Below are 22470 nucleotides of genomic sequence, written 5' to 3'. Positions count from 1 at the left end.
TGTTGGACCACTTGAGGAATAAACCAACGAATGAAAGCTCTCTATCATCTGTCTCTTCCTCTATCTGTCATTCTACCTTTCAAATAAATAACTCTTTTCTTAAAAAAATATTTTATTTATACAAAAGACGGGCTGAGAGAGAGAGAGAGAAAGAGAGAGACCTTCCATCCACTGGTTCACTCTCCAAATAGTCACAATCGCCTGTATTGGGCCAAACCAAAGCCCGGAGCCAGAAGCTTCATCCAGGTCTCCCACATGGGTACAGGGGCCTACACACCTGGGCTATCTTCCCTCTGCTTTCCCAGGCACATTAGAAGGGAGCTGGGTCAGGCTGGCGCCGCGGTTCACTAGGCTAATCCTCTGCCTGCGGCACCGGCACCCCAGATTCTAGTCCCTGTTGGGGCACTGGATTCTGTCCTGGTTGCTCCTCTTCCAGTCCAGCTCTCTGCTGTGGCCCGGGAAGGCAGTGGAGGATGGCCCAAGTGCTTGGGTCCCTGCACCCACATGGGAGACTGGGAGGAAGCACCCGGCTCCTGCCTTCGGATAGGCATGGTGCCTTGGCCATAAGGCCATTTGAGGGGTGAACCAACGGAAGGAAGACCTTTCTTTCTCTCTGTCTCTCTCACTGTCTAACTCTGCCTGTCAAAAAAAAAAAAAAAAAAAAAAGAGAGAGAGAGAGAGAAAGAGAGAGAAGGGAGTTGAGTCAGAAGCAGCTTAAACTGGCACCTACATGGGAAGCCAGGCAGCTTTACCCACTATGCTGCAATGCTGGCCCCAAATAAGTAACTTTTTAAAAAAGAAAATAACTCTGTCAAAATTTTATTTGTTGACCCATGATGTAGCACACAAGTTTGAAGTGTCTGGTACTATGCTCTACATTGGGCAAGTAACTTACCCTCCCTCAGTCACCACTTATTCATTAACAAACTGAGATCATATTGTGACAGTCTGTTACTTCACTGCTCTTACAAACCTGGTCCCTTCAATTTAAATCTGGACTGGGCTAGTGACTTACCTTTACTAGGAAAATGTAGCAATAACATTGTACCATTCCCCTTTCCCAGTCCAACCCCTGAGAAGGTGTAGAAGCATCTGTCAGGACTGGTGCTGTGGCACAGCGGGTTAACGTCCTGGCTTGAAGTCCCGGCATCCCATATGGGCATCGATTCAAGACCCGGCTGTTTGGCTTCCAATCCAGCTCTCTGCTCTGGCCTGGGAAAGCAGTAGAAGATGACCCAAGTCCTTGGGTGCCTGGCTTCAGATCAGCGCAGCTCTGGCTGTTGCGCCCAATTGGGAGTGAACCATCGGATAGAAGACCTCTCTCTCTCTCTCTCTCTCTCTCTGCCTCTCTTCTCTGTGTAACTCTGACTTTCTGACTTTCAAATAAATAAATACATCTTTAAAAAAAAGAAGAAGCATCTGTCTTTGCACTTTTGCGAGTTCTGAGCCACTGTGCTGAAAGCCTCTGTTGGAGAAATCATATGGGGAAAGAGCTGGACCTCAGTGCCAAGCTAAGCTTGGATAGATTTATAAGCAAATAAAATGGGTCTTGTTGTTTTATTTTTATTTTTTTAGAATATTTATTTTATTTATTTGAAAGTCAGAGTTACACAGAGAGAGAAGGAGAGGCAAAGAGAGAGAGAGGTCTTCCATGTGCTGGTTCACCCCAAGTTGGCCTCAGCAGCTGGAGCCGCGCTGATCTGAAGCCAGGAGCCAGGAGCTTTTTCCAGGTCTCCCACAAGGGTGAAGGGGCCCAGGCACTTGGGCCATCTTCTACTGCTTTCCCAGGCCACAGCAGAGAGCTGGATTGGAAGTGGAGCAGCCAGGACTTGATCCGGCACCCATACGGGATGCCTGCACTGTAGATGGCAGCTTTACCCACCACGCCACACTGCCGGCCCCTTGGGTATTGCTTTAGCCCAAAAAGTTTTTTATGCAGAAAGTTCATTCTAAGGATTAATTAATTAATTTATTTATTCAAAAGGCAGAGGAACAGAGAGAGGGAGACATAGAGATCTTCTATCTGCTGGTTCACTCCTCAGATGACCACAGCAGCTAGGTCTCAGCCAGGCCAAAGCCAGGAGGCAGGAGCTCCATCTGGGTCTCCGCAAAGGGTGGCAAGAGCCCGAGACAAGCACGGTAGCAGGAAGCTGGATCAGAAGTGGAACAGCCAGGACTTGAACCAGCAATTCGATATGAGATGCCCACATTGCAAGCAGCAGCTTAACCCACTGTTACCACAACACTGACACCCAAATAATATTCTTAACACAAAGTCTCATTGGTACCCAAAGCCTAGATAACGTATGACTACATCCCCATTTTTCAGATAAGGGAACTGGCCCAGGGATTTTTGCCCAAGTGCGATTCAGCCCGGGGGTTTTTTAGAGCAGAGCTTCTCCACCTTGGAACCGCCTGCCTATCTCCTAGAGAAAGGCCACAGCTTTTGCAGATATGCAAATTTTTCTATTTGCAAATCCTTTCCACCAGAAGTTTATCGCCTGCTTCCAAATCCTCCCCTCAACACACTTCCTATTGAAGCCTCTCTGGAATCATGCCTCACTCCTCCCTCTCTGTCCGCATCCAATCAGTGACAAGGGCTATTGATTCTTTCCTCTGGTGTCCTTCAAATCCACCCTCCCTCTCCCTCTCCCACAATAGAACCTTATCTTAAAATACTCCCAGCTGCCTCCTAACTAGTTTCTCTGCCTCCAGTCTCCTGTTTTCATGATGTCATGGCCTGGCTCAGAAACTTTTAAACTACTGCCCACAAGAACAAAGGTCACAGCTATCAATCTAGCACCAAGACCTCCCAATAAACTGCCATGTGTGCAACTTTCTGAACTTGGTTCATACATGCCCCAATAAAACTGTGCCTTTCATCTACTCCAGTAAGTTCTCACCCAGCCATATTTGATCTATTCCTTCAGTATACTTTTATCTTTGAACCCTGCTCAAAACTGCCCTCCAAACTCCATTGTCAAACTTTCATTAATCTCTCCCTTCTTCCTCTAAAATTCTCATTGTTCTCCTCTTTTTCACTCCCTTGACATAATCAAACATAACACCACCTTCCATTGTATTTTAAAGGTTAACCTCAGATTAACATTTAGATCTCTTCCCTCCCTAGTCAATTGTCAATAGTTGTAAGACAGGAAGCATCTTGCATTTCTTAATGTAATTGCTCCTAAGAAGGCTTCAATTCCTTGTTGAGGGCATGACAATCCTTACATGATTTTGCCTATTCCTCTCAATGTGTGCTAAAAAAAAAAGAGATTTATTTATTTATTTGAAAGGCAGAGTTACAGAGAGGCAGAGAGGGAGAGGTCTTCCAGCCACTGGTTCACTCCCCAGATGGCTGTAATGGCTGGAGCTGCATTTATCTGAAGCCAGGAGCTAGGAGCTTCCTCCAGGTCTCCCACACGGGTGCAGGGGCCCCAGGACCTGGGCCATCTTCCACTGCTTCCCCAGGCCATAGCAGAGAGCTGGATTAGAAGTGGAGCAGCCCAGACTCAAAGCGGCACCCATGTGGGTTGCCGGCATGCAGGCAGTGGCTTTCCGTGCTCCGCCACAGCGCCAGAGCCGGTCCCCCATTCCTCTCAGTGTGCTCTTGACAGTCTGTAAGGTATTCCTCCACCATTCACTACCATTCTGTTGCTGTATAGAGATGCAAACCCTTAACAGGATTGCAGGCTCTGAGCAAGAGTCTAAGAGGACTTCAGCTTGGTTTTGTTCTTCCCATGTGTAACAAGCTGTTCTCCGTGTAGGTGTGCTCCGTATATGTGGCTGCCTCGCCCTGCGGCTGTCCTGCCATTTTTGCCTGAGGAAAGCCTCAAGCTTCTTAGCCCTAGCCCTTGGGTTGGTAACTTGGTCCAAGTGGCTGACTCCAGCCAAGGTGAATGGTTAGAGACTTGGTGGGGTAGCTAAGCCATTAGAGGATGAGGGCCCATAAGCCCATGGGGCAGAACCTGCCTGGACTTGCCAAACCAGTATGGAGAAAATTCCCAAGGCTTGGGCTGGGTCACCATTAGCAACCCAAGAGGAACACAACAGACAAGGACCTTAAATTGATAAGGGCTTGAATAAGGGCTTGAAGAGTCCAGAAAACTGTTGACACTAAGATTGGTCTTTATTTCAATATGAACATAAAACCTGACAAATTCCTTGACAAATCAAACACGACACTTCTTGGTTCATCACTGACTACATTCCAGGAGTCCAGAATACAGCGAGTATACAGATGCTTGACTCAAAAGGAGTGGGTGCTGTTATTCATGTTTGCATTTTCTCTCCTGGAGCAGATCTCATTGCAACTCCTCACTTCGGTGTTCTTCACTAACGCATCACTGGCGTGATGAAGAGGAAGACCATTCTGATGACGATGGCTGGGAGCTGACTTGTGCCTCACACTGTCTAAGGCTTCAGCAATGCACTGGGGCCAGAGCAAAAGGGAATTCCTTAGATTTAGCCTTTTCTTACCTTTGGTACCTTGTGCAAGTTATGTATCCTTTAGTAGTTTCACTGTTCGCTTTTTCTGGAGGGGAGGAGCTGGGGAAAATATTTTCAAGTGGGAAAATAATATTTTCCTGGAAAATAGAAATACTCTTTTTAAAATGCTTAGCTATTTACACTGATGTAGAAGTTAACTATCAACCTATATGGCAAAGTTACCAATTGCATCATAATACCTGGTGGGGAAAATCTCCTAGACAATTAAGAAAAGAATAGCTGAGTATATTTAATAGATTGTTATGTGTGATGAATTTTTGGTAGCTATATGAAGTGGTGTTTATAAAGACAATATAACAACCTTGAAAGGATAATTTTAATAATTTTGATGAGAAAAATCCACACACATCTGTGTCCCCCATAATTATAACTGTGTTGAAAAACATGAGAAAATGAGTGAAAAATAAGATGCTAAAATAGTACCCCAAACCGAAATACTTACATAAAAATAACAAGACAACTGTTTCCCTTTGTGTGCTTGGATCTGTGTGTATGTGTAACATGATAAACTGAATCATCACTCTCAGAAGCCCAAATCATATTATTAGTATCATTTTGGGTATAAAGAGAGAATTAATTAGTAGTGACTGGGAGGAAATTTCAAGGTACTCACTACTATCCTTCCGCTCAACAAATACTTACTTTTTTCAGTGCTCATTGTGCGCAGCCCAGAAGTTGTCTTTCAGGCTGAGCTTGGAAGAATTATCCACCTGATAGGTCACTCATTAGTTGATGAGTTCAGGACATCCACTGGTTAATGATGTCATTCAACTCCTCCCTTTACCCAAATAAGTCCCAGATCTGGTTACACCAGCTGTTCAAGCCACTGCTCTTCCTCTTTCTTATTTTTCCTGTTGACAAGAGCCAAGCATATGCAAGTTCTATTATCTCTGTATCTCAGCCTTGTGCAGACTCAAGTTGGGACACACTTCATGCCTGGTCAGGAAAGGCCCGCTTGTGGTTTGACGTTAGGAAGAAACAAAGAGAACCTGAGACATCAAAATGAGGCGGAAAGCAAAAGCCCAGAACTCTAATGCTGCTGTTCAAGTTGGCTGCCACCTTAGGGCCCTCATTTAATTCACATGTGCTTAAAAATGATAACATTTTTCCTTTTAAAATGCATATTTCCTTTTAAATGCATATTTCTAATCTTAGACTAAGAGGGTAGAGTTATTCTCATACAATGCCTGCCACATAATATTCCTTTTTTTTTAAAAAAAAGCATTATTTTATTTATTTGAAAGACAGAGTTGCAGAGAGAGGTAGAGGCAGAGAGAGAGAGACATCTTCCATCTTCTGGTTCACTCCCCTTAGGGCCACACACGGGATGCCAGCACTGCAGGCCAGGGCTTTAACCCACTGCACCCCCGTGTTGGCCTCTTACAGGTTCTTAAAATGCAATCAAACCTTCACTTGTGTGCATTAGAGTCATTCTGTGATGTGATTCATCATACCTACTTAATATGGAATAGGCAGTCTATTTTTTTTTTGAAATGTTGTATTCCTAAAGTTGTTTTATATTTTGGTGATTTGGAACTCAAAATATGTTTTATTATAGAAAAAAATTATCAGTGACAAGTTAGGTACTCCATGCACACACTGTGCTCCATGTCCTTGGGAGCCCCCAAGTTTCAGTCTGGTCATGTTCTTCTGACTTGAAGGTGTAACACGACTATCTCAACAGCAGTCAGGATTTGCATGTTTGTTTTTTTTTTTTAAGATTGGATTGTTTGTTTATTTATTTATTTGAAAGGCAGAGACACAGAGAGGCAGTGGCAGAGAGAAAGAGGAATCTTCCATCTGCTGGTTCACTCCCCAAATGGCTGCAATGGCCAGAGCTGAGCTGATTCGAAGCCAGGAGCCAGGAGCTTCTCCCGGGTCTCCCACCTGGGTGCAGGGGCCCAAGGACTTGGGCCATCCTCCACTGCCTTCCCAGGCCATAGTAGAGAGCTAGATCGGAAGCAGAGCAGCCAGGAGGCGTAGCCCACTGCGCCACATCGCCAGCCCCTGCATGTGGTTTGTCACATCTCCCTTCTCCCCCAAACTTATACAGGAGAAACACAATGCACACAGGTACAGAAATCCATGCTCCCCATCTCTTGTCAGCTGATGTTGTGTGCTGCCTCAGGACACTGCCAGCAAGAAGCCATCACCAGAATTGAGCCATGAATCTCCAAAACGGTGAGCTAAATACGGCTCTTTTCTGGGCAGACATTTGGAGCTACAGTAAAGATGACACCTAGGATACCCATGTGCCATACTGGATTGCCTGGCTCAAGTCCTGGCTCTGCTTCGGATTTTACCTTCTTGTGAGTGTGCACCCAGGGAGGCAGCCGGTGATGGCTCAAGTACCTGGTCCCTGCCACCCACATGGGAGCTCTGGATTGAGTTCTGAGCTCTTGGCCTCTGCCTGGCACAGCTCTGGTGTTTTGGGGAATTTGGAGAGTGAACCAGCTGATGGAAGATATCTCTCTCTTTCTCTCTCTCTTTTTCAAATAAAATTAAAAGTAATTAATTAATTAAAAATAAATAAAGAAACCTCTTTTTTTTAAAGTGAGCCTGCCTCAGGTATGTCATTGTAGTAATGAAAGTTGACAAAAGAGGCCGGCGCCGCGGCTCACTAGGCTAATCCTCTGCCTTGCGGCGCCCCCACACCGGGTTCTTGTCCCGGTCGGGGCGCCGGATTCTGTCCCGGTTGCCCCTCTTCCAGGCCAGCTCTCTGCTGTGGCCAGGGAGTGCAGTGGAGGATGGCCCAAGTCCTTGGGCCCTGCACCCCATGGGAGACCAGGAGAAGTACCTGGCTCCTGGCTTCGGATCAGCGCGGTGCGCCAGCTGCAGCGCGCTGGCCGCGGCGGCCATTGGAGGGTGAACCAACGGCAAAGGAAGACCTTTCTCTCTGTCTCTCTCTCTCACTGTCCACTCTGCCTGTCAAAAAAAAAAAAAATTAAAAAAAAAAGAAAGTTGACAAAAGCAATAGCCAAACAATATCATGAGTATGTGTACTAACTTACTGGCTTCACACTGTATTTCTACTGCATCATCATCTCTCATTTCTTCAGTAAAGATTTTAGACAAGGGGAATCTTATCATTTATTCCATATATTTCCTTCCGCCTGCCATCATTTCCTGTTTCACATGAGGGAAAAGAATCTGAAGATATTTGAAAAGAGAATTATATCATCTTGACAAAAGAGAAAACTAAAGATTTACCTACTACCTCACTTAGAAATTTTGTACTGTTGGGGCTGGCTCTGTGGCGCAGCAAGTTAAAGCCCTGGCTTTCAAAATCAGCATCCCATATGGGTGCTAGTTCAAGTCCCAGCTGCTCCACTTCCAATCCAGCTCCTTGCTAATGTGCCTGGGAAAGAAGTGGAAGATGGCTTAAGTCCTTGGGCCCCTGTGCCCATGTGGGAGACCTGGAAGAAGCTCTTGGCTCCTGGCTTCCGACTGGCTCAGCTCCAGCCATTGTAGCCATTTGGGAAGTGAACCAGTGGATGGAAGACCTCTCTCTCTCTCTCTCTCTCTCTCTCTCTGCCTCTCCTCTCTCTGTGTAACTGACTTTCAAGTAAATAAATAAATCTTTTAAAAAAAGAAATTATGTACTGTCTATGAAAGTGTTAATGAAGACTCTTCCCTACTGTAGATTGCACTGTGAGGACTTCAGCATTAGAGATGATAATACTTCTGAGTCCAAGAAGTTGGCATTGACTCTATAAAAATAAAACTGGGGATGGCAGTTGGGCATTTGGCATAGCAGTTAGCTCACTGCTTGAGACACCCATGTCTCATAGAGGAGTCCCTGGCTCGAACCCTGGCTTCTCCACTGTCCATCAACTTCCTGCTAATGCACACTCAAGGAGGCAGAAGATGATGGCTTTGGTTCTTGGGTTCTTGTCAACCAAGTGGGAGACTCAGGTGAAGTTTCTGACTCCTGGCTTTGGCCTGGCCCAGACCTGGCTGTTGCATGCATTTTGGGAGTGAACCAGTGAATTAAAGATCTCTTTCTGTCTGTCTCTCTATCTCTATGTCTCTCTGCCTTTCAAATGAAAATGAAAAATATTTTTAAAAAGCAAAAAAAAATATTGGTTAGCGACTTTTAGGGAAAGAGGTATCTAGACTTTTAGTCATCCACTTTTCTCATAGGTGTAAAAAAAGACTTTCTTTTTTGCAATTACATATGGCAACTTGTACTTTTTTAACAAGGAAGGACAAAGTTCTTTGTCTAATGGTGATTCAAATACTTTCTTAGATAGGAAATCTGGGGCTGGCACTATGGCGCAGTGGATTAAAGCTCTGACCTGAAGCGCTGCCATCCCATATGGGCATCAGTTCTAGTCCTGGCTGCTCCTCTTCTGATCCAGCTCTCTGCTATGGCCTGGGAAAGCAGTAGAAGATGGCCCATGTGCTTGGGCCCCTGTGCCCACATGGAAGACCTGGAAGAGACTCCTGGCTCCTGGCTTCAGAACAGCTCAGCTCTGGCTGTTGCAGCCATCTGAGGAGTGAACCAGCAGATGGAAGACCTCTCTCTCTGTCTCTCCCTCTCACTGTCTGTAATTCTACCTCTCAAATAAATAAAATAAATCTTTTTTTTTTTTTAAAGGAAATCTCTCTCTTCCATCTGCACCAGGGATAGGTCTATTGAGGTGTCTATGAGCTGACACTTCATTGCTTCATAGCAAAGCATAAGTGGTAGATCCTGGGTCTGGCATTGTGGCGTAGTGGATTAAGCCACCACTTTCGATGCTGGCATCCCATGTGAGCTCCAGTTTAAACCCTGGCTGTTCCACTTCTGATCCATGTTCCTGATCATGTGCCTGGGAATGCAGAAGATGGCCCATGTGCTTGGGCCCCTGCCATCCATGTGTCAGACCCTGATGGAGTTCCTCACTCTTGGCTTTGGCCTGGCCCAGCCCTGGCCATTGTGGCCATTTGGGGAGTGAACCAGCAGATAAAAGATCTCTCTTTCTCTGTAACTGTGCATTGCAAAAAATTAAATAAATCTTTTAAAAAGATAATTCCACTTTTAAAAAAAGGTTTATTTATTTATTTGAAAGGCAAAGTTACACAGAGGCAGAAGCAAAGAGAGAGAGAGGGGTCTTCCATCCATTGGTTCACTCCCCAAATGGACACAAAGGCCGGAGCTGGGCCAATCTGAAGCCAGGAGCCAGGAGCTTCTTCCAAGTTTCCCACAGGGGTGCACGGACTTGGGCCGTCTTCCACTGCTTTCTCAGGTCATAGCAGAGAGCTGGATCAGAAGTGGAGCAGCCAGGACTCAAACTGGCACCCTTATGGGAAGCCGACACTGCAGGCGCTGGCTATACCCGCTATGCCACAGCACCAGCCCCAATTCTACTTTCTGAACAAAATAAGTAATTACCAATAAAGAGGGCCCTTTTGATAAATTCCTTGACAGCTACAGGACCAAAGTTATGTTAATTCCTCCACATCAGCTCCCTCAGGCACTCTACTAACCAAAACATGTGATCTGGGTTTCAGTAGTTTTCATGTTAATGTCTGAACACCCCACAGGTTCTGTCTGTTTGGCTGAGATGAGAAGCACAACCTGGTGGGAAATTCTGTCCTTGTTAATGAATCCTTCCTTTGACCTTCTGGGCAGCTTTGCCAATGAGTAACTTTACAGCCTCTCAAAGCAAGCTCTTGGCATGGAAAGACCCAGCTCTTCCTACCCAAATTCACTGAAGGCCTTGGTGCAGGCCCCACATTTTTACCCTTAGTTCGTGTTTTCTATTGCGTCGCTGCTGGGGTTTTGCTTTTCTGGGAGTGCTAACAAGAACCCTACGAATATGTGTTTTCCTTCCAAAAGAACATCCTCGGAGGCCAGAAAATCCCAGCAAGGAAAAACCCACCAAGGTTTATTTCAGCATCAGTGCCATTGATCTGCCGCGTGGGCAGCCATGGGTGGCTGGCCTGGGGACCGAGTGCTCTTTCTTCTTACACACCCAACCTAACTGCAAAGGGCCGCACGTAAGCCAGGCATTTCCATTCTGGAAGCGTCATTTCATTTGTACTTCAAGTCTTGTGTCTTAAAGGAGACAAACAGGGTCCCCACTGCTGGAGTCTAGTGGGAGAAGAAAGAGAAGGAAACATAAAAATAATCCAGAAAAACTTTGAAGGTGAACTTGACCTTTTGAAAACAATACAAAAAAAAAAAAAAAAAGTAGACCTCTGCATCCCTCCTATGACTTCCAGAAGTGAAACCATCCTGGATATCCTCAGGGGAATTAAATTACAGGACGTTGGCCAGTGGTTATGTCTGCATTTATAAGGTAGGAGTCTGTTCAACCTTCAGTGTTCACATATCCATCGAGGGCAAAAATGTGGGGAACCACAGATGATTACTCGGGAATAACTAACATGATTTGCAGGGCAGTTCAGATGCACCAGGAAGCAGAGAGATGTACTGGGAGAAACGCTTACGAAGCCTGAGGAGGAAAAGGAAGAAGTCGGCTCAGGAGAGTGTCCAGATTGCAAGGGAAGTCTGACCGTGGGGAAGGAGGAGAGGGTGATGGAGGACTGGGCAGGAAGAGCCTCAGACCGCACCACACCTCTGTGAGGGTCCCAGCGAGGCCGAGAGGAAGCTCCACAGCAACAACTGTGCATGAGACGTGTCCCCCGGAGGGAATCAGTGGCCCGGCTCCAGCTGCCTGCTGGACTCAGCCATTGGCAGATGCCGCAGACATGGCCTTCAGAGTGAGCAGTGTAGTAATTTCACAGTTTTGGCAGCTGGAGCTGTCAGCTCACTACTGTCCTTGTGATGGGTGCTCTATGCACAGAGTGAGCTGTCCGTGGATACCACACAGCTTAGACAGCAGCTCACACACACTGAATGGTGTCAGTTGACCTTTTGATCCATCTTTAGGAAGCAGTTCTTCCAAACCTCCCATGGGCTCCTCCTGCGAGGAAACTTAAAAAAGAATTTAACGAGATAGACCACTGCCCCTGTGGCTGTAGTTGGTCTTGGGACCACAACTCTTTTTCCTCTCCCTCTTCAACTATCCAATGTTCTCCACATCTTATGCTATCACCTCTGCAGGTATTGATAGCTGACCTGGTGATGCAACTTAAATCTCCAATCCTAAGAAGCCCAAGCCCTTGAAATCAAACCCTTCCCAGATGAGGCTGCTGCATATGTCCATGTCCAGTTGTAACTGGGAAAGGACGTTCCCATAGGCACCTCTTGTGTATTACCTGGTTGTGCACATTCCTTCTTGCTTGCCTTGGGCAATAGCAGCCTTAACTCCTCGTGCCGCTCAAGGTCACTGACCCCAACCAGAATGATCCAGAGGCTTGTACCTTTCAATAAGGAATGACAAAGTTCTTTGTCTAGTGATGATTCAAATACCTCCTTGGGTAGGAATCTCTCTCTTCCATCTGCCCCAGGGGTAGGTCTATTGAGGTGTCATAAGTTGACACTTCATTGCTTCACACCAAAGTAGCAGTAATAGATCCTGGAGTCAGCACTGTGGCATACTGGCTCACACCCCTTGTGAGCTCTAGCTTGAGTCTAAAGTGTTTAAGTGGCATGTGTAGATTATAGTTCAATGGTACCCTTGCTATATCCTCTACCAAAAACATATTCCCTCTGGGCCCTGGATCTCTAACCCTACAGAGCCCAAAGTTGTGAGGATGAGAAACACCATGTTCAACAACAGATAATTGAGAATGACGGTAAGCGGGGCCACTCTTGCTTCCACATCTTGATTCTTGGATCTGTAATTCTTCCTATTAACGACATGACTTCATATAAAGGTCTCTGTACACACTGTGCTTTGAAGAATGCTACCTCATCCCTGCAGAATGTTGCCTACATGCTAGTGCTTCAGCTGTGCCTTCTCTGTATCAGTTTAGCTAATTCTGGGTAATGCAGTATGTGACACAACCAGAGGATTCCAAAGTCAGGGGGTCACTCATAGATCTCTTTTGCTGCACACTGGATCCCTTAATGGATGCTGTATTGTGTTGGATCTCATGCCAATGGAACAGGCATTCTCTTAGTTTCTAGATAATGGGACTTACAAAGGCTCTGAGGGCAAGGAAGGAAATCCTGTACTTAAAACAGGTATCGTCTATGGCCATACTACCCTGAACATGCCTGATCTCATCTGATCTTGGAAACAGATATGTATTCCTGTGTGGGCAAACTAGATGGAAGGAGCCCATGAGAGTGAGCCAAGTGGCCGCTTGGACTCCTCTAGGAACTAGTGTCTCAGATTCTGTTGTTGCCTTGTTGGACATTTGGAAGCAGCAGCAACTTGATAAGCACTGGTAAGTGGAAGTCCATGCTGTTGGGCTCACGTGTAGCCTCTTCACTTTCATTTGCCTTTCCTATCAATTCTGTGGTGGTACTAGCAAAGGCTGACCAGCATCAACTGACCAAGTGTATTTTGTCTACGTGGTTGTTGAATGCCCCTTCATTGGTGAGTGTTTTGGGATGAACACTGACATGTTGCAAAAACCTTGAGGCTTTATGCCCCCTCCCATAGACCTATCCACAAGCTTTTGCCTCTGACTTCTTTGTCTCTAGTCTTCTGGTCGGTCCTTTCTCCCAGGGACACCACAGAGGAAAGTATAGATGACTTTATTCCCACCCTGAGCAGTCACGTTCTCCCTTTACACAAAATGAAATATCAGTTGCAGTGCTTGCAGCTCTACTCAATGAGAAGTTTCCGAGTCACATTAACTGGTACCCCTACACTTAGCCAACAGATCCATAAGCCAAGCATATGCTAGTTCCTTCCCCTTCACTGGTTGGGACCCTGCAGGGAGTAAAGGGAACTAGTGCACCCACAATGGGTGACACTGGGGTCTGGGATACCAGCTCATGCGGTTTGCTGATAGCCATGTATCCTGCTCAGGCTCAGTCCCAGATGTACCAGTTCCATTTTATGATGGATGGAATGCTTTGGGGTCTGTCCAACTCTGTGATTGGATGGAGTCAATAGAGCTCAACTCATCATAGACTATTCTAAATGCATGCTCACTTAGGACCACATGGCCAAGTCCTCCATCTGTGCCAGAACCTGGTAACAAACCAGGAGCTATTTCTCAAAAAGATGTATAATTCTGTGCTTCAGATGGCTTCCTAGGACTCCTGTTGTTATTCCCTCACTGAGGTTTTCTAGAAGTCCCATGCTTTCTACCATGCCTCCAACATTTTGGACCCTGCCAGGTCACATGGTCAAGTAACATTGGGTTGCTTGCACCTTGGCTTGTCCTTGTTGTAGGGCCTTTTCTCTCTCTAGGCTTCATCCAAAGATACCAGTCTCCCGTGTCACATTGTATTTGGAAGATAATGTCTCTAGTATCCAAACAAGCCCACCAGATACTGTGCTTCCTTCTTTGTGGTAGGAAATGCAAGATACAGCACTCTGCTTTGTTTTAGAGAGGTTGTACCAGAACGCTGTAACCACAGAAGCCTTTAACAAAATTTCACTGAAGCATCGGATTCCTGAATTCTCGTAGGGTTTATCTCCCACACTTTGGAGTGCGTGTCTTTGAGCTAGGCTTCCAGCACACTAGCCACATCTGGCTCATCCTGCCTCATCTGCACAATCGTGGATGAAGCGGATCAGTGTCGTGTTCTGTGAGATGTTTGGATGGTTTAGATCTATATCTGAACTATCTATCACAAAGGGCAGGGGAGTTAACATAGCCCCGAGGTAAAAGTACAAGTAAATATTGTCCAGTCCCATAAATATAAGCTGTTTCTGATTCTGTTTTCTAAATGGAATGAAAAATAATTCTTTTGCCAGGTTAACAGCCTCATGCTCTCACTAGAGGCCTTATTCACCTGCTCCAGCTAGGAAAACATGGCTGCCCAGCAGCTGCGATCATGGCTGTTTGGACTCACATTGGTAGTGAGGACTGGCTCGGGGTGCCAACTTGTCTTGGATTGAAGGATGCTTACAGGATTGGAAAATCATTACTCCGGGATGTGCCTGTGAGAAGACTGACGTGTGGGTCAGCACACGAAGCAGGGGAAGCCCACCCTGAATGGGAACCAGCACCATCCAATCACGGGGCCTGGACAGCACAGGATGGAAGAGGGGAGAGATATGCTATTATTTTCTCTCCGGCTTTTGCTTCCAGAGCGGGTGTCTTTGCTGCTGCTGCTGTCCTTAGACATAGACTCCAGCTTCTTTGGCCTTTGAACTCGGGAACGTGCACCAGCAGTCCTCCAGGAGGCTCTTGGACCTTCGCCCTTGGACTAGAGGTTACATCATCAACCTTTTCATTGCGAGGCTTCTGGCTCTCAGCTACAGCTTCCCTGGCTCTCCAGCACGCAGATGACCATGGGGGGTACTTCTCACTTTCTGTGATTGCGTAAGCCAATCTAATAAATCCCCTCTGATATAAATACATATTCTATTCTATTTCTCTGGAGATCTTGGCATAATACAATATCCTAGAACTTTTGGCACCCAGATTTGTGGATTAAACAAAGATCTGATAGCGACTTACCATTCCCCGGCATGCTTTGGATTTTCAGTGGTGGCGTTGATCTCTCCCATCCCCACCTCTCACCCCTACCTCCAGGAAGCAGTATTGGCTTCAATTTGCTATCTTACAGGGAGTGGGCAGATTGGAAGGATGTCACTGCAGAGGGTTCCACGTGGCCTTCACCACTGTGATAGCTCTTACCCCACAGGCCAAAGTTCCCAGTGTGGGGATTAGTCTAACTGCCAACTGTGTCAATCCCAATTACATTCTTGAAGACAGGAGAAATGGTTGCTAGACAGACCCACAGACTCAGGGGACCCATTGACTTTAGCCAGAACTCTGTTTATTTATCTGGTCCCAAATTTCTCATCTTAATGATGGGAGTGGCATGATGATGCTTCGGGTCTCTACATGTCAATGACAACACAGAATATAATACTCCTTTAAATGGCTGAATAGTCTCTTTCCCCCAGTGCATAGTCACCTAAGCCACAGCTCCTTTTGGAAAACAACTGGGAATTTTTTTTAAAGTATTTATTTATTTGAAAGGTAGAGTTACAGAAAGAGGTCTTCCATCTGCTGATTCACCCCACAAATGGCCCAACGGCCAGAGCTGGGCTCATCTGAAGCTAGGAGCCAGGAGCTTTTCCTGGTCTCCCATGCGGATCCTTGGGCCATCTTCCACTGCTTTCCCAGGTCATAAGCAGAGAGCTGGAATGGAAGAGGAGCAGCCGAAACATGAACTGATGCCCATATGAGATGTGAGCACCACAGGCAGAGGCTTAGCTTACTATGCCGCAGCGGAGGCCTCCACAACTGGAAATTCCTACAGAATTACTTTCCTGGTGATCCGGGGTCCCTAATTCTGAGGCCTTGACCCCCTCTTCAGTGAAGGGTTCTCAAACCTTCATCAGCTCAGGCCCACGAACTGAGCAAGAGATGGTGACTTTTCTTTCTTTTCTTTTCTTTTTTTTTTTTTTGACAGGCAGAGTGGACAGTGAGAGAGAGAGAGACAGAGAGAAAGGTCTTCCTTTGCCGTTGGTTCACCCTCCAATGGCCGCCGCGGCCGGTGTGTGCGGCCGACGCACCGCGCTGATCCGATGGCAGGAGCCAGGTACTTCTCCTGGTCTCCCATGGGGTGCAGGACCCAAGCACTTGGGCCATCCTCCACTGTACTCCCTGGCCACAGCAGAGAGCTGGCCTGGAAGAGGGGCAACCGGGACAGAATCTGGCGCCCCGACCGGGGCTAGAACCTGGTGTGCCGGCGCCGCAAGGCGGAGGATTAGCCTAGTGAGCCTCGGCACCGGCCATCTTTTCTTTTCTTTTTTAAATATTTTTTTTTTTTAAAGACAGTTACAGAGAGACAGAGAGGTAGAGACAGAGAGGTCTTCCATCCACTGGTTCACTTCCCAGATGGCCACCAGAGCTGTGTCAATCCAAAGTCAGGAGCCAGGAGCTTCTTCTGGGTCTCCCACATGGGTGCAGGGGCCCAAGCACCTGGACCATCCTCCGCTGCCCTTCCAGGCACATTAGCAGGGAGTTGGATCATTAGTGGAGCAGCCAGGACTCAAACTGGTGACCATGTGGGATTCTGGTCCCATTTTAAAAGTTTTAATCATTAGATAAAGCCACAGTGAAATTTCTTCCTATGAGATTTTACTACACTTGATCTTAGCCAAAAGGTGAGAAGGGATCCTATGAGATTTTTATCTCCTTTAGAATGACTTTGCTTCAGGGGGTCTTTTGTCTGCTACTTTTGATAAAAAGGCCCTATTGTAATGCACACACTCTTCCATCCTTCCCTAGAGAGTTAAGTTAACAAGGCCAACTAAAAAGACTTTGGTGATAGTATTTTCACAGCTCTTAGAAAGCCTGTCCTATCCGTGAAATTAAAAAAACTTGAGTCCTTTATAAGAGTAATAGTTTTTCATCTTAGATATTAAATGGACAAGTACCTGCTTTACGCAAGGCAGTAAGCTAAATCACTATGGGAATCATAATGAGAAACAAACTCTGCGATAAATGCATTAAATGTGATTTCATTCAACGTCAGCGTGAGGTTTACACCACCACCTCCACCAACACCACCTCCACCACATCCTCTCCACCTCCACGCCGTCATCACTGGTGCACTTGATCTTGGGCGAAAGGTGTCATCACTGTTAGCAGCACCTCCGCACTACCACAGTCATCATCACCAGCGCCGTGGCCTCTGCCACCACTGCCACGGCCAGCACCACCTGCACCACCCCAGCACCATATCACCATCACCCTCACATAGACCTAACAGCATAAAATACGGCTACTGTGAAAGCTGGGCTTACAGAAAGAACTTTTCCCCACAGGGACTTGGAAAACTGCATCTCTCATGAATTTAATTCACTGGTACTTCTTTTGGAATGTATCACATATTGTTAAATGTTTCACACCAATATGCTGTCCTTTTCAGAGCCATTTTTCAGTGTTTTGACACGCTAAGAGGAACTTTTAAGTGTGAAGGAATTGTAAACACCAGCAGTTCCACCAGCTTAGCGAGGTGAAGTGACTTGTCCAGGGTCACGTGAGGAGGCAAGGACGGAGCAAAACGAGCACTCTGTCTCCTTCATGTACTGCCCAGTCGCCGACTCCTGCTGCGGGGGGACCAAGTAAGGAAAAAGTTAGCCCAGCTCGCGGGTGGACAGAAAGTCCCTGAAGAGCAGGAGGAAGTTCAGTCCTCTCCTAGTCCTGGGTTAGCTCAGTCGCTGGCAGCTCATGGACATGAGGAGGCCCAAGGGGAGAACGGGGCCGCCAGCTTCCTGGGGAGTAAGCAGGAGAACGCTGTACGTCCTGGGAAGAAGAGGATACTTTGTGCTTGTATGAAACCCTTCCTCCCGCCAACAATAACAAGTCAGTCTTTTGTACTTTCAGCCAAATACTGCAAAGTGCTTGACAAAGGTTTAACTCGTGAATCCTCAGAACAATCGAGAAGGGAAAACTTGAAAGGAAGAAAGCGAGCAGTTCTCAGCCTCGTGATTCAAACGGCCACTCCAAGGTCGTCAGGGAGGGGCGAGTGCCCCTGGGCAGGCCACACCCTGGCAGGGCTCCTGACTCCCAAGCACATGCCTGGGTTTGCACACCAGCTACAGGGACCTGACGGATTCTGAGTAGGGTGGGGCTACAGCAGAAAAGCCACTGCCCGTTCTTCCAGCCCAGGGCATCTGTGAAACCTTCAGAAGAGGCTCGGTTCTGAGTCTGTACGGGTTCCTTGAAGCTTCTTCAAAGGTTGTTGCTGGCCTACCCTCTAAACACACTTTTACAAACCTTGTGCTCCTTACAAAATTTTTAGTTGACATACAAAATATTTCACTTTATGTTTACATAATTGCCAAAGTTCCAATTTCTGCTATGGTATTAATGCAGTTATTTTAAAATAAATTATTGTGATTATCTTTAGAATAACCACTCGAATCTAAAATTCAAGTTCTAAAATTTACTTTACAGGGCCGGTGCTGTGGCTCACTTGGTTAATCCTCTGCCTGTGGTGCCAGAATCCCATATGGGTGCTGGGTTCTAGTTCAGTTGCTCCTCTTCCAGTCCAGCTCTCTGCTGTGGCCTGGGAGGGCAGTGGGGGATGGCTCAAGTGCTTGGGTACCTGCACCCGCATGGGAGACCAGGAGGAAGCACCTGGCTCCTGGCTTCGGATCGGCGCAGCACCAGCCATGGTGGTCATTTGGGGAGTAAACCAATGGATGGAAGACCTTTCTCTCTGTCTCTCTCTCACTGTCTATAACTTTACCTGTCAAATAAATAATAAAAAAAATTTACTTATTTGAAAGGCAGAGAGACAGAGAGACAGCTCCCCTCTGCTGGTTCACTCCCCAAATGCCCGCACTGACAGGTCCTGGGCCTCCAAATCACTTAAGCCATCACCCACTGCCTTGCAGGCTGCACAGTAGCAGTAAGCTGGAGTGGAGAGCAGAGCTGGGACTTGACCTCAGGCCCTCTGATATGAGATGAGGACATCCCAAGCAGCATTTTAATCACTGTGCCAAAAGCCTGCCCTTAAAATTTAAGCAATGTGATACCCACCATCATCCATCTCGAAAGTACACAAACAAGCTGTTATTTACCATCAGAAATTTTACATCATTCTCTTTTCTCCTTAGGCTCATCTTTTAATGTGGAATTTCTTAAATATTCATGTTATTTATTTGAAGGGCAGAGAGAGAGAGAGAGAGAGAGAGAGAGAGACTCTTCTGCTTGCTGGTTTATCCCCCAAATGCCCACAACATCCAGGGCTGGACCACGTGGAAGCCAGGAGCCCGAACACCCTCTGGGTCTCCCATGTAGGTGGCAGGGACCCAAGTTCTTGCCTTTCCTGGCACATTGTCAGGAAGATGCACTGGAAGTGGAGTAGCTGAGACCCAGACGAGCACTCTGATAGGGGATGCTGGCATCACCAGCACTGCTTAACCCACTGCACCACAATGCCTGCTTCTGGCTCATCTTTTTATTCCATGGCTCTTATGCACTTTTAACCTAATGTACTATATTACTATACTTCAAGGTCTTACTCATTTTCTTATACTTTTTTTTTTTTGCAATAAAAATGCTGGTCATTTAAATTTATTTCCTGTATTTCTACTAAACTGGGCTGCAAACACAAGTAGACCCAAACATTTAATGGCTCAATATAAAGTTGATTTCCTTCTCACAGGATAGCTCTGCCCACATAAGCAAGGTGCTCCTCTCTGCACAGTTATGAGGGAACCCAACTTCCTTCCATCTTATGACTTCACTGTTTCCTGGAGCAAGGGTTCTATCCTGTAGGCTAATTTTGTGTATCCTGGGAGCTAAGAATAGATTTACATTTTTAAAATGCAACTAAGGGGCAGGCAATGGTTAAGATACCACTTGGGTAGGGGCATAGCAAGTACAGCCTCCACCTGTGACGCCGGCATCCCGTATGGGCATTGGTTTGTGTCCTGGCTGCTCCACTTGTGATCCAGATCCCTGCTAAGGGCCTGGGAAGAGCAGAGAAATATGACCCAAGTGTTTGGTTCCCTGCCACCCATGGGGGAAACGCATATGAAACTCCTGGCTCCTGGCTTTTGCTTGCACATTGCTGGCTGTTATGGCCATGTGGGGAGTGAATCAGTGCACGGGAGGTTTTCTCTCTCTCTCTCTCTCTCTCTGTAGCTCTTTCAAATAAATAAATAAAATCTTAAAAGAGAGAGAGAGAGAGAGATGCCTCTTGGGATGCCTGCATCCCATATAGGAGTTTCTGGGTTTCAGTCCCTGCTCGGCAACTAATCCAGCTTCCCGCAACAAGCACCCTGGAAAGGCAGCAGGTGATGGCTCAAGTTCGTGGGCCTTTACCACCAACATGGGAGACCTGGAGGGAATTCCAAGCTCCAGACTTCAACCTGGCCCAGTCCTGGCTGTTGTGGGCATTTGGGGAGTGACCAAGTGGATAGGGGATTCATTCTCTTTCTCTCTCTCTCTCTCTCTCTCTCCCTCTCCCTCTCCCTCTCCCTCTCCCTCTCCCTCTCCCTCTCCCTCTCCCTCTCTCTCTCCTCTTTCTGTCTGGACTTTCAAATCAATAAAAACAAACAAAAGGCTACTAAGAAAAATGAAAAGAATGAACAACAAAAGTCTTACGTGGTCCCAAAGCCTAAACACAGTAACTGGTTCTTTACCAGAGTTTGCTAACATTTTCCCTCAGAGTCTCATCCACGTATGTAGCTGGGTGGAGGAATACAACAAGGAAGGGTGTGTGGAAGAGATTCCGTGGGAGCAGGCCTGGAGGTGGCCTGTCTCATATCTACTCATATTTGGCTCCCACAGTTGCATGGCCCCACCTTACAGCAAGGGACGTGGGGAAATACAGACTTTGCTGCACATCCACGGAAGGAGACAACAGATTCAGGGGCACATGCACTTGAACCATCTTCAGCTGCTTTCCCAAGTGCGTAAGCAGGGAGCTGGATCAGAAGCAATGCAGCCAGGACTTGAACTGGTGCTCATAAAGGATGCCGGCATTTCAGGTAGCAACTTAACCCGCTGCACCACAACACTGGCCCTTCTAGGAGTTTTTCCTACTGTAGTAGAGAATGTAGTAATCCCAGAAAACATTTCCGTGCAATTGAAAAGAATTCTTACATTATGCTAAAATTGCACAAGTTCAGAAGGATTGTTCTCAGTGCATTCTACTAAAGGAGAGTGTCACCTGGACAGCATTTGAGGAGTGTTCCCTGCAGGTGTGTCCCTCAGGCCTGGATCTGCATCCCTGTCTGGCACCACATCTGCTGCCCACGGTTCACTCAGTCCAGCTATGGCACCTTCAAATAACTGAAAACAAATGGAAGACATCCTCATTTCAGCATCTGAAGTGTTCTTTCCTTCACTATTTTGGGTCTCTCCCTCAAGAGCTATGCTCTTGTTGATGAAAATCAGGAGAGAGAAGAAGCTGAGCCACAGTACCCTATAGCATCTCAGAGTCCAGAGCCTCCCAACACAGGCCAGAGACCCTCCCTCTAGACTTCACCCTTATGGAACCATCTGCAAAGCTACTTAATCATTAAAGGGGGCTTTCCCCAAAATCACTACATCAAGAAGTTCCTTTTTTTCCTTCAAGACCACAAAGGGACGGAAGTGAGATTCAGGATGGCTAAGAAGGTCAGCTATTTTGAAATGGAAGGTGAAAATAATGAATTTATATCAGGGACCAGCATTGTGGTGTGGTAGGTAAAGCCGGCATCCCATATGGGCAAAGTCCCGGCTGCTCCATTTCTGATCCATCTCCCTGCTAAAGCACCTGGGAAAGCAGCAGATGACAGCCCAAGTGCTTGGGCCCCTGATCCCATGTTGGGGACCTGGATGAAGCTCCCAGCTTTTGCCTGGCTCAGTTGAAGTTCAACCATCACCTTCTACCTGCCAGGAAGTGCATTAGCAGGGAGCTGGAACCAGGAAGAGGGCCACAGCTCAAAGCAGGCTCTCTGATGGCGGATGCAGGCTTCCCAGATGGTATCTTGATTGCTATGTCAATGCCTGCCCCAACTTCCTGATTTTTGAGCCTGTATCACCAGGAGGATAATGGAACAAAGAAATTTGGAAGGTCAGAAAGATAAAGGATTCAGAGGAAGATGATTAGACTGTCAGTGCTATAAATAAAAAGTAGATGTGTTTTTAGGTGGAAATGACTAGCACCTGATTAGAAATAGGGGCGTGGAGCTAAGAGGTGATATCAGGGCCCGAAAATGTCAACGTGGTGGTTATTTGAAGAAACTGGTATCTACGAGGGGAGGGGTAAGGAGTTGTGGAACCCTGACCACGTCCAGTGCTCATGTCTGACTCCTCCGAGGGGACTCTTACACCAGAAGAAAAAGGTAATAAGTTCCCGACTGCTTGAAGAAAAGAAGGAAATGTCCCTGCCAAGCTATTCTGAAGATAAAGATCTGCTTATATTCTAGAATAAGAATCCTGGTCCCCAGAAAAGAGGCGCAAAACAAGCAAAAAACT

General features: G+C 46.7%; 1 long non-coding RNA gene across 1 annotated transcript; it reads right to left on the bottom strand.

Moving 5' to 3' along the window:
- Positions 1-4305: 4305 nt before the first annotated feature.
- LOC149127116 (uncharacterized) lies at positions 4306-15331 on the bottom strand. Its single transcript, XR_016233256.1, has 3 exons — positions 14992-15331; positions 5152-5360; positions 4306-4586 (listed from the first exon to the last, which is right to left on the bottom strand). It is a non-coding gene; the product is annotated as an uncharacterized LOC149127116 (long non-coding RNA).
- Between the last annotated feature and the right edge of the window lie 7139 nt (positions 15332-22470).

Source organism: Oryctolagus cuniculus, chromosome 4, assembly GCF_051225735.1.
Source record: "Oryctolagus cuniculus isolate XC-2025 breed Fujian yellow rabbit chromosome 4, ASM5122573v1, whole genome shotgun sequence".
NCBI classification, from domain to species: Eukaryota; Metazoa; Chordata; class Mammalia; order Lagomorpha; family Leporidae; genus Oryctolagus; species Oryctolagus cuniculus.
Note: the sequence above shows the minus strand (reverse complement) of the source record. Positions and strands in the feature narration are given on the sequence as shown.